Source organism: Montipora foliosa, chromosome 2 (assembly GCF_036669935.1).
Source record: "Montipora foliosa isolate CH-2021 chromosome 2, ASM3666993v2, whole genome shotgun sequence".
In the NCBI taxonomy this organism is placed as follows: Eukaryota; Metazoa; Cnidaria; class Anthozoa; order Scleractinia; family Acroporidae; genus Montipora; species Montipora foliosa.
The window spans coordinates 31,318,345-31,327,672 of NC_090870.1; the positions used below are offsets into that span (position 1 = coordinate 31,318,345).

The 9,328-nt window shown below is 37.4% G+C and overlaps 1 pseudogene; it reads left to right on the forward strand.

Annotated features, from left to right (window-relative positions):
* The first annotated feature begins 393 nt into the window (after positions 1-393).
* On the forward strand, positions 394-6,633 carry LOC137991500 (uncharacterized; annotated as a pseudogene).
* Positions 6,634-9,328: the final 2,695 nt, after the last annotated feature.

Consider the following 9,328-nt stretch of genomic DNA (forward strand, 5'->3'; position numbering starts at 1 on the left):
AACATTAACATCGAAAAAGAAGAGAAGTTATAAAGTCATGCGATAACAGCTTTGTAACGAATATCTAAGACTTTTAAAACTCTCCATTACAAGGACTTTCATGTACCATAACGTGAACACTGAACAGAAAGTGTCGTATTTGAGTACGTCTTTGAGAAATTAAAAACAACAATGCAGTGAGGTAGGTGGGCTTGGTACCTTTGAAAAACAGTAATTGCTGTGTTTCTTCTTTTCCCGCCAAAAAGGCGGTTATATCAAAGTATGAAGTTATGCAATAATGAATAAATAAAGTGTGATCTCGTAGCTCGTAAAGCATTTATTCCATATCATCATTGAGGACGCCAACAGATCACTCGCTTGGGTATTTTTTTTGTTGAAATCACCTTTTCCGCAATGGAACACCAGATGCCTTGCTCCTCCAGTGCTGCAGATAACTCGTCAGTTCGTCTAATCGAAATAGAGGATGATTTCCCGGTATTACTCGTCCCGCCCGAACAAGAAAACTTGGAAGAACCACTCGTTGACAGCTATACTTCGAAGGAACAAGAAGCGACCAACGTGAGCCTAACCCAATCCGAAGATGAACACGACGTCAGTGAGAGTGAAATTCATGTGGAATCTTCCCCAAATTCAGCACCAGGAGGGAACAAGCGCCATACTCCTTATTCCGTCAAATTCGATGAGCTACCCGAGACAGTCCGAAAATTCTTGGCTTCCGTAAAGGAATTCTTTACCCAGAAAGTTAACTTTGAAAGAGAGAAAGCACCGGTGGCCCTTTCCACTTACAACAAGGCTCAAGAGAGAATGCTTTGTAAGTATCTTTGGTTTTTTTTGGCTTTAATTTCCACGTTTGCATTAAGTGATGACCGATATTTGGGTGACGCTAGAAGTCTATTTAACAACCACTCCTTTTTTATTTTCTTTGCAGGCTTTCTGGGTTACGTTATAACTACGTTAGCCCGTGATGCAGAGCTTTTACCAAACTGCTTTTTGAGAATTCCCTTGATCAAAGGTTACGTTGAATTTCTAAAGGTGAGAGAAATTTTTACATGCTTTCATAAATTAAGTTTTGACACCTTTGTGGAAACGCCTAAGTCAACCACCCAACACTCACGGCCGGGGACTGAAAACCACATCAAAGGCCACCATTTTGTTTAATTAGAGCATTGAAAAAAGGCTCCAAATTAACGAAAAAATGCAGTTGCAATTTTTCTCAATGAAGATCACAAAATTTACTCGCAGTTTAACTGAAATCGTTAAATCGTTGTGCCTGGATTGTGTTGGCAGCGGTTTAGTAAAAAATGTGAGCCCGTAATACTTGTGTGTAAAGAAACTGCTGAAAATGGCGAATATTGGAGGGACTGAGTAGTTACTCGCTACACAAGTAAGCATCACAGATAAATTGCGCTACAATTGTGACCCATAACTTTTGCATCTGAGGTATTGTTTTAAAGTAATTTCTCGTCATAAATCAATGGACTTTTTACATCAGGTCGTGTGTCAACTTGTTTTGATTACACAGGGATACCTAGTGTATACATTGCCGGGCTCACCCTCGGTGTAAAAACCTGTGAAACTCACGGAGGATGGAACCCTTAGGAAAACAAAAGAGCAGAAAACATCAAACAATAACCTAATCCTACCACGAGCTAACAAAACCCAAAAAAGTTTCTCAGGTTTTTACACAGAGGTAATCCCTATTGCTGATGGGGATGATTAAAATATTCTTATGGCCATTCACAACCAAATCAGGTCCAAAACTTATCAAAGAAAGAATAACAGTATGGTCAACAATGTGTTATCTTTTTACCAATCTGCTGTTGAAACTTGCTTTATGCTGATAATAATCTGAAATCTCTTTTCAATGCTGCCTTTATCAAATTAAAGATAAATTATAAATAGCTAGCTGTTAAAAAGTCGACTCTGCATGGTAAGAGGTCAATAATAATATTGTTTTTGATAAAAAAAATTGAATGGGCGTTCTCTGGCTAAAAACATAAACAATTGCTGCAAGCTTTCGACCACTAGAGCAGAGGTCTTCAACGGGCAAAATGTTGAATGAAGTGAAAATTTGGAGAATATATAAAACTAAAATTGATAATAATTGTTATCATTTTTATCTCACTATATATTCTCCATATTTTCACTTCATTCATCATTTTGCCGGTTGAAGACCTCAGCTCTAGTGGTCGAAAGCTTGAAGTACAAATTTGGAGAATATATAAAAATAAAAATGATAACAATAATTGTTATCATTTTTAACTCACTATATGTTCTCCGAATTTTTACTTCATTCATCATTTTGCCCATTGAAGACCTCAGCTCTAGTGGTCGAAAGCTTGCAGCAATGTTTTAATGTTTTTTTTTTTATTCAGAGAATGCCCATTGAAGTTTTTTATAATGACTCATCTGGCTGAGTTCCTTCAATTTTTTCAGTATTGTTTTTATTATTAGTAATATGACTTCATACTTTTTCTGAAAGAAAGAAATTGCCAACAAATTGGAAAATTTTCATGTCAATGATTTATTGCTTGGTTGGTGAAATTTTGACTTTCAAGCTTGATCACTTTCACCCAGAGCCTCTTGCCTTTGATGAATTTCTGCTACATGTCAGTGATAAATATTCTGATAAAATAACTTTTTACCTATCTGCTGATGGTAAAAAATTGCCTTACCGACAGAGTTTAAAGGGTTCCATCCTCTGTGAGTTTCACAGGTTTTTATACCGAGGGTGAGCCCAGCAATGTATACACTAGGTATCCCTGTGTAATCAAAACAAGTTGGCACACGACCTGATGTAAAAAAGTCCATTGATTTCTGGCGAGAAAATTACTTTAAAACAATACCTCAGATGCAAAAGTTATGGGTCACAATTGTAGCGCAATTTATCTGTGATGCTTACTTGTGTAGTGTAAGTTCCTTTCCTTTTCTTTCATTTACACTTCTCTGTTTACTTATTGATTTTTGGCTGTTTTGAGCCTCAATTAACCTGTTCTGTTTCCTTGCAGGAAGAACGAAATTGAAGTTCAGCCACGGTGTCAAATCACCTTAGCTCGCTGCTGTACCCAATAAAATTTGTGAACAAAGAGGATGCTCCTGACTTCAAAGGGGCGCCGATTATCCGCCAACTCAGAATGCAAGCCAGAATTCTCCAGAAAGAAGGTGACTTGGAAAGGCCAACCACGATGGAAGATTTTTCTGCCCAAAATCGCTGGATCCCTTGGTTAGTCTTAGCATGAAATCTGCTATTTGCTCACTCTGTGACGGCATAGACTAAAATTAGTATTCAGTATATTGCATAACTAGCTGTAGACTACAGATTGTTAAGATTCAAACAATTGTGTTAGTTCCCAGTCACACTAATTTGAGGGAAGCTTAGAGCTTCAGGAGAAATTGGCACTTAAAGTAAATTGATTAACCATTGTTTGCAAGATACATCTCTCTTGGCTGCAGTAGTTTTGACCTGAATCATTCACTTTCCCTTTCTCCTGGACAGCCCAACCTGTATGACCCTTATTCATTTTTTTCTTTTTTTGGGTTTTGTCTTTAGAAAAGGGAGGAAGTGGTTTCCGCTGTTAGCAAGCAAAGAGAAAAGTTTGAATTGACAGGCCCAATGAAGTTCAAAGCCAAAGAATTTTGTGACCTAATAATGCTATCCTTGTACGTGTTTATTCCCCCCGGCACGGGAATTGGAAATAAGGACCCTGGAAGTCCTGTCAGGGGAACAGGCTAGTAACTTTGACCCAAAGAGCTCCACTGGGAAGAATTATTTGATTGTCAAGGATAGTGGGGACATTGTCCTCCGCTTTAATAATTACAAGACAAGGAAGTTTTCTGGACGAGACGAGCTGGCTCTACAGGTTAGACAATTTTCTCTTTGGTTCCAGTAAATTAGGTAAGTAAATAAAGAAATCAATCAATAATAAATAAATAACTTGATTTACCAAGGGTGACACATTATAGTTTAGAACTGGTAAACTTGTGGCCCTCCCCTAAAATATATAAAACTACATGTAAGTTACAAATATTAAAAGGGGTAAAGAGAGTAAAATGTAATATTCAAAGGGTGGAAAATTTATGAAATGGGAAAGCTATCGAAGCCAGCATAACCTTTCTTTATAAGATTACAATAATTCTGTTTGAAGGCAATAATACTGGTGCTAGATCTTGTACTAATAGGTAGAGAGTTCCAAAGTTTTGTGGCTGTGGCAAGAAAGGTTTTTTCCACCTTCTGTGTCACATTTACATCTAGCGCTGGGTAAAGTTGTATCACCATAGCGTGAGGTTCTGGTTGACATGTCGCTGATATGGACTAATTATTTTATTTGTCAGGTACTCTGGGCAACATCCATTTCAGCATAATTTTGTAGAATAAGCATAATTTATTTACATCAATCTCATCACAAAAGGGTAGCCTGTTTTGGGACAATTGCCACACCCATGGTGATCTGAGATAATTGACCTGAAATTTCTACTGATTGACATGGATGAAGCACTCCATCCATAAACATTTGTTGAAATCCATCGATATTGATTCTGTTCTCAAACTGGCTAGCTGGCCATTTATGCCAATCTCTAATTGTTAGAAATTTGTACAATGTGTGTTCAGCACTCAAAAGTGTTGACTTACCATTTAGTTCGATGATTGACCAAACATTCAGGTAAATGCCACTGATCTTTTTCAGCCACAGGACGAGCTCTGTCGACTGCTAATGTCATACATAAAGGATTATCGGCCGCATATAGTGACAGAGTCCAGTGGTAGATACCTCCTGCTGGTAAGGCTTTAATCTGGTGTTACTAAGTTACCAAATGGTACTCTCACATCTGAAATTTGAAATTTCAATTTCTGGACTTTTGGGGTGAGGAAAGTGCTTTAAATACCCCTACTTTGGCCCAGCCAAGGATCTGCCCTAACCCTAACCCTGCGCTTTGCCTTTGTTAAGTATGTCTTTAGTTTTGGAAATGTACAGCATCTTGTACAAGTGCCAAGTACTGTATGGAAAGTTATTTATTTTTTCGGACAATCCTTTAACGGGGACGTTTTAATGTGAGAACAATACTGGAACGTACAATGTTGATTGTAATGAAAGAATTTGTTCAAGGAACCACCATAACAAAATGTACCATACGCTCCCTATCATGCGTAGCAAGAGTTCCCGTAGAAGATTCTTAATGGGGTGTCCGGAAAACTAAGTCCCTTTTCATTTTAGTTCTCACAGCAATCCCTGGGCCGTTTAAAAAGGCGCAAAAATATAATAAATAAATGCGAAAGAAATAAGCCATAGAAAAGAACGGCACAAAAAAACCCTGTATTCCTGAAAGAAATATTTTGTATAGCAAAAAAATTAAGTTTGATTTCAAGACGACAATAATGCTTTATAATGACGGCGTTGGGAGCAAATCTAGTGGCATTTGATAATTCTTCACGCCACAACCGCAAATGTCATGCCATGCAAGTCAAGGCTGCATGACAATCCCGCATTTCATCAGAAAGGAAAAAGGAATCGTTGTTCTAAAACGCCTTGCCTGTAACTGAACGAATTGTTCATTTGTTCTTCGGAAATTAGTGCCAGTTTTAGCCAGTATAATGAGCAGTTTTTAAACTCTTTAACATATTGGAAAAAAGAAAACATTAGAGTTGTTTTACACTCTTTCCCAAGGAGCTAATTCAAGAATGCAACTAAACCGCATTTAATTTCAGCTGTTTGGCTGGCTCAGTGGTAAACACAGTGTCTGGTAATCAAGAGCCCCAGTTTAGAGAGACGGTTTTCTTTTTAGTCTCTTTGGCACAAAACTACATTAAACCTTTTAAAAAAAAAAGCACATACAACTCCAGTTGTTTCTGTTCTCTGGCCTTCCCCAGATTCAAGGTTCAAATCCCTGTTAAGACAGGGTTTTTTTCAGTTGTTTTCCAGGCTACTTGGCAAGAAATTACATTAAGAACGTCAACAAATCGGCTATCGTCCCAGGTGTTGAGGTAGCTGAATGGATAGAGCACATCCCTAAAATGACCAGGTGAGATATATATCATATATCATATATCTTTATTTACCCTCGGATTTTTAGAGTAGCTTGGTGTAGCTAATATCTCCGAGCATTTACCCTCCCAACCATGACACACCACAGAAGACAGACCACAACACCGGGAACTACATGCCCTACTCTTTACGACAAGTGTGCGGGTTCTTTTACGTCCCACAGGATTATGAACATTGAAGGGTTGTGAGACAGGACCTCCGGCTTATCGTCCTAATCCGAGAAGACTAGAGAGTCTAACCATTTGCAGATGTAATTACAAAGGCAGCACTTTCTCCTCAGTTTTTTAAAGACCCTGAGTGTTCGTCCGGCCGGAGTTGAACTCACGACCTCCCGCGTAACAGCGCGGTGCTCAACCAACTGAGCCACCGGTGCGCGGTGGTCTACATGTTCACCTACCCCATAGGTAGTTCATGATAAGGGGTGGCCCTGTGGGATGTATATGTGTAACTAATGAAATGTTCTCTCCAGGGTTGCCCACTCAAACTCCACAATACCTCTCCAATACCTCTCCTACGTGGATCTTCAACAATGGAACTCTCAAACATTGGTCATTCCAACTCTGGGAAATCTTCAACAATGGATCTCTTGTAAATTGGAATCTGGAACTCTCCAACACTCGCTGTTCCAATGCTCCACAACATTGGAAAGCCTCGAAATTTGTTTTATTTGAAAGTTAAACCTTTATACTAACCTAAGTGTAAAAAACTGCCAATGAAACACTTCTAATTTTCTTTTTTCTTTAAAATTTTGCAAATAATTTCATCCTCCCTCCGGATTCATTTTATGGTTCCGCTTGTATATAACGCATACTCAGTGCAAAGGACAAGTTCGAATTTTAAATCCTCTTTTACTGGAATCGTGTTGACTATGGAAAATTCTCAAGTTCTCTTTTGAACTGCAGTTCTCATATTTCAAGCCTTACAAAATTACTAGAGAAAACTACACACCATCAACAAGCCATTCAACATAAAAATCATCCATTCGTTTATGCCTCTGTCAAATTTCAACTTCATAACAAGGAAGCTTCTTAGTGTACATTCACATGCTCCAAGAACAGCTCAAAAACATGCTTGTGCTCAGAGAGCCATAACTCGCCCTTAAAAACCAACAACCAACACGTAGCTAAGGCATTGATGCATCACTACAGGTAAACCTTTTAAAAGTTATTGAACCCAAGGCAAGATGTCTACCTTTGAACTTACATCAAAAATCCAAGATGGCGGATAATTTATGCAAATTTCATGCAAAGTTCTAACTGTTTAAATGCCAACATCAAAAGCGACATTAGCACAGAGCAAGTTTGCTCACGCATTTCCCTCGCCAAACATTTCACACAACACCAAACACAACCTTGAACTCTAGAAGTAAGAGTCGATTTCACCCAGTATAATGACCAGCTTTTAAACTCTCTCTTCTCTTTAAATCAAGTCTGATAAAAAAAGAAAATGTATCCTGATTGGTTTTTACAGATATAATTGTTATGCAAAGTATCCTTGCACTTTACAACTAACAGTGAATTTTGGCATCCCTTTCGCTGATCTTCAAAATAAGTATAATATCAATAAACGTGACTAAAATAATTATCATGTCAATAGACAAGCAAATGCTTTGTTGGGAAAAATTACATTTCTGGTTTTGAGTAGTGCATTCTAACATAAGCTCCCATACTTGACAGAACAATTTTTCGTACTTGAGCGGCCAGCGCTCATCGTGGAAATCAGATTTGTTTCGGGATCATGGTTACACACAATTAAAATTGCAAACCCCTTGATCAGCTTCTATTGTTGTCTCCTGAAACTTGATTCATTGTTTGATTTCTATGCAAAGACTCGTGTATAAACCGCACCCCCAACTTTCAAGGATGACTTTGGAAAAAATAAGAACTCCATCTAATGTTGTGTAATTTATTTCCAACACTTACACTACTTACACTACTAATATTACACTGACTATACATGCACTACTTTACAACACGATACTAAAACAAACGACTTGACGAAATACAGAACTATTTACTTAACAATTATTCCATGAGCGCGCGTTGGATATGAGATGGTAAATAGCCAACGAGGCGCGTAGCTCCTCGTTGGCTATAACCAGTCTCATATCCAACCAGCGCGAATGGAATAATTGTTTTATTAAATTCCTTCAACTCCAAAAATTTGGAAGTACGAAATACGAGCGGAAAAAGTGAGCAAATCCGAGCGAAATCGAAAAAAACTTGATGAGAACTGATGCGATGTTGTGTAATACCTTGTTGTCAGACAGACGCAGGCTCATCACAAAAACATTTCTTGCCTTCTCGCGTACTTCTAAACGTCGGAATTGATCCAAAGTTTCCACAAAAAAAGTTTTTTTTCTCCTTTTCGGCTTTATTCAAAGAGTAATTTTGCATTCTGGCGAAAACATTTTTAGTTTAGCAACGCTTAACGCAATCATTTACCATATAAGGTCAAACCAAGGTATATGAGCTGATAACCGAGATTGAGTGAACCAATCAGAGCACGCGAAATGCATTATCCGAGGTTGAGAATTTAATAAAGTGCGATACTAACGCTACTAAGGACAATGCTAATACTACAATACAGTTACTTACAAATTACTATAATTAATGATTAGTTGCTCAGAAAGTTGGGCCAGTTTTAGTAAAATAAAGTAGCTTGTTTGTCGTAATCGCAATATATTTTTCTGATTCAACTTTTCCGTAAACAAGGGTTGCAAAATCTGTGAACTGGGGTCATTTTTCATCATGAGTAGCACAGTACATATGAACAATAGCGTAACATGCAAGAAAAATACAAAATATTTATAAATGAATCAAAAACTTCTTGAAACTATTTAGAGAAAATATTACAGTTATTTTACTTATCTTTTTATTTTGGGACATTTTGGTTTATTTCTAGAAATTTCTCTATTACCCATGATGCATTGTGGCCCCACCCATTTTCAAATGCTTGATCTCTTTCAATGTATTTTCATTAAAATCATCTTTTATGAAATAAAACACATCTAAGTACACAGGTAGATTCATTCTGGATGGGTAATAATCTCATATAAGTCAATTTTTAACATTTAAATTAAATTAAAGTTCTACATCTTTCGACAATCGAAATTTAACATAACGCGTAACATATTCCATAGTTTTTTTCACTTTCAGTGCAGGTGTTATGAAGAAGTTTCCACTTCGAACAGTTTAATATTTTTAAAAGTATCATTCAGCAAAGGCCACAAGAGATCTACAGTCCCTAGCTGCAAAGGCAGGATTTATTTTTTCTAGCACTTAAGA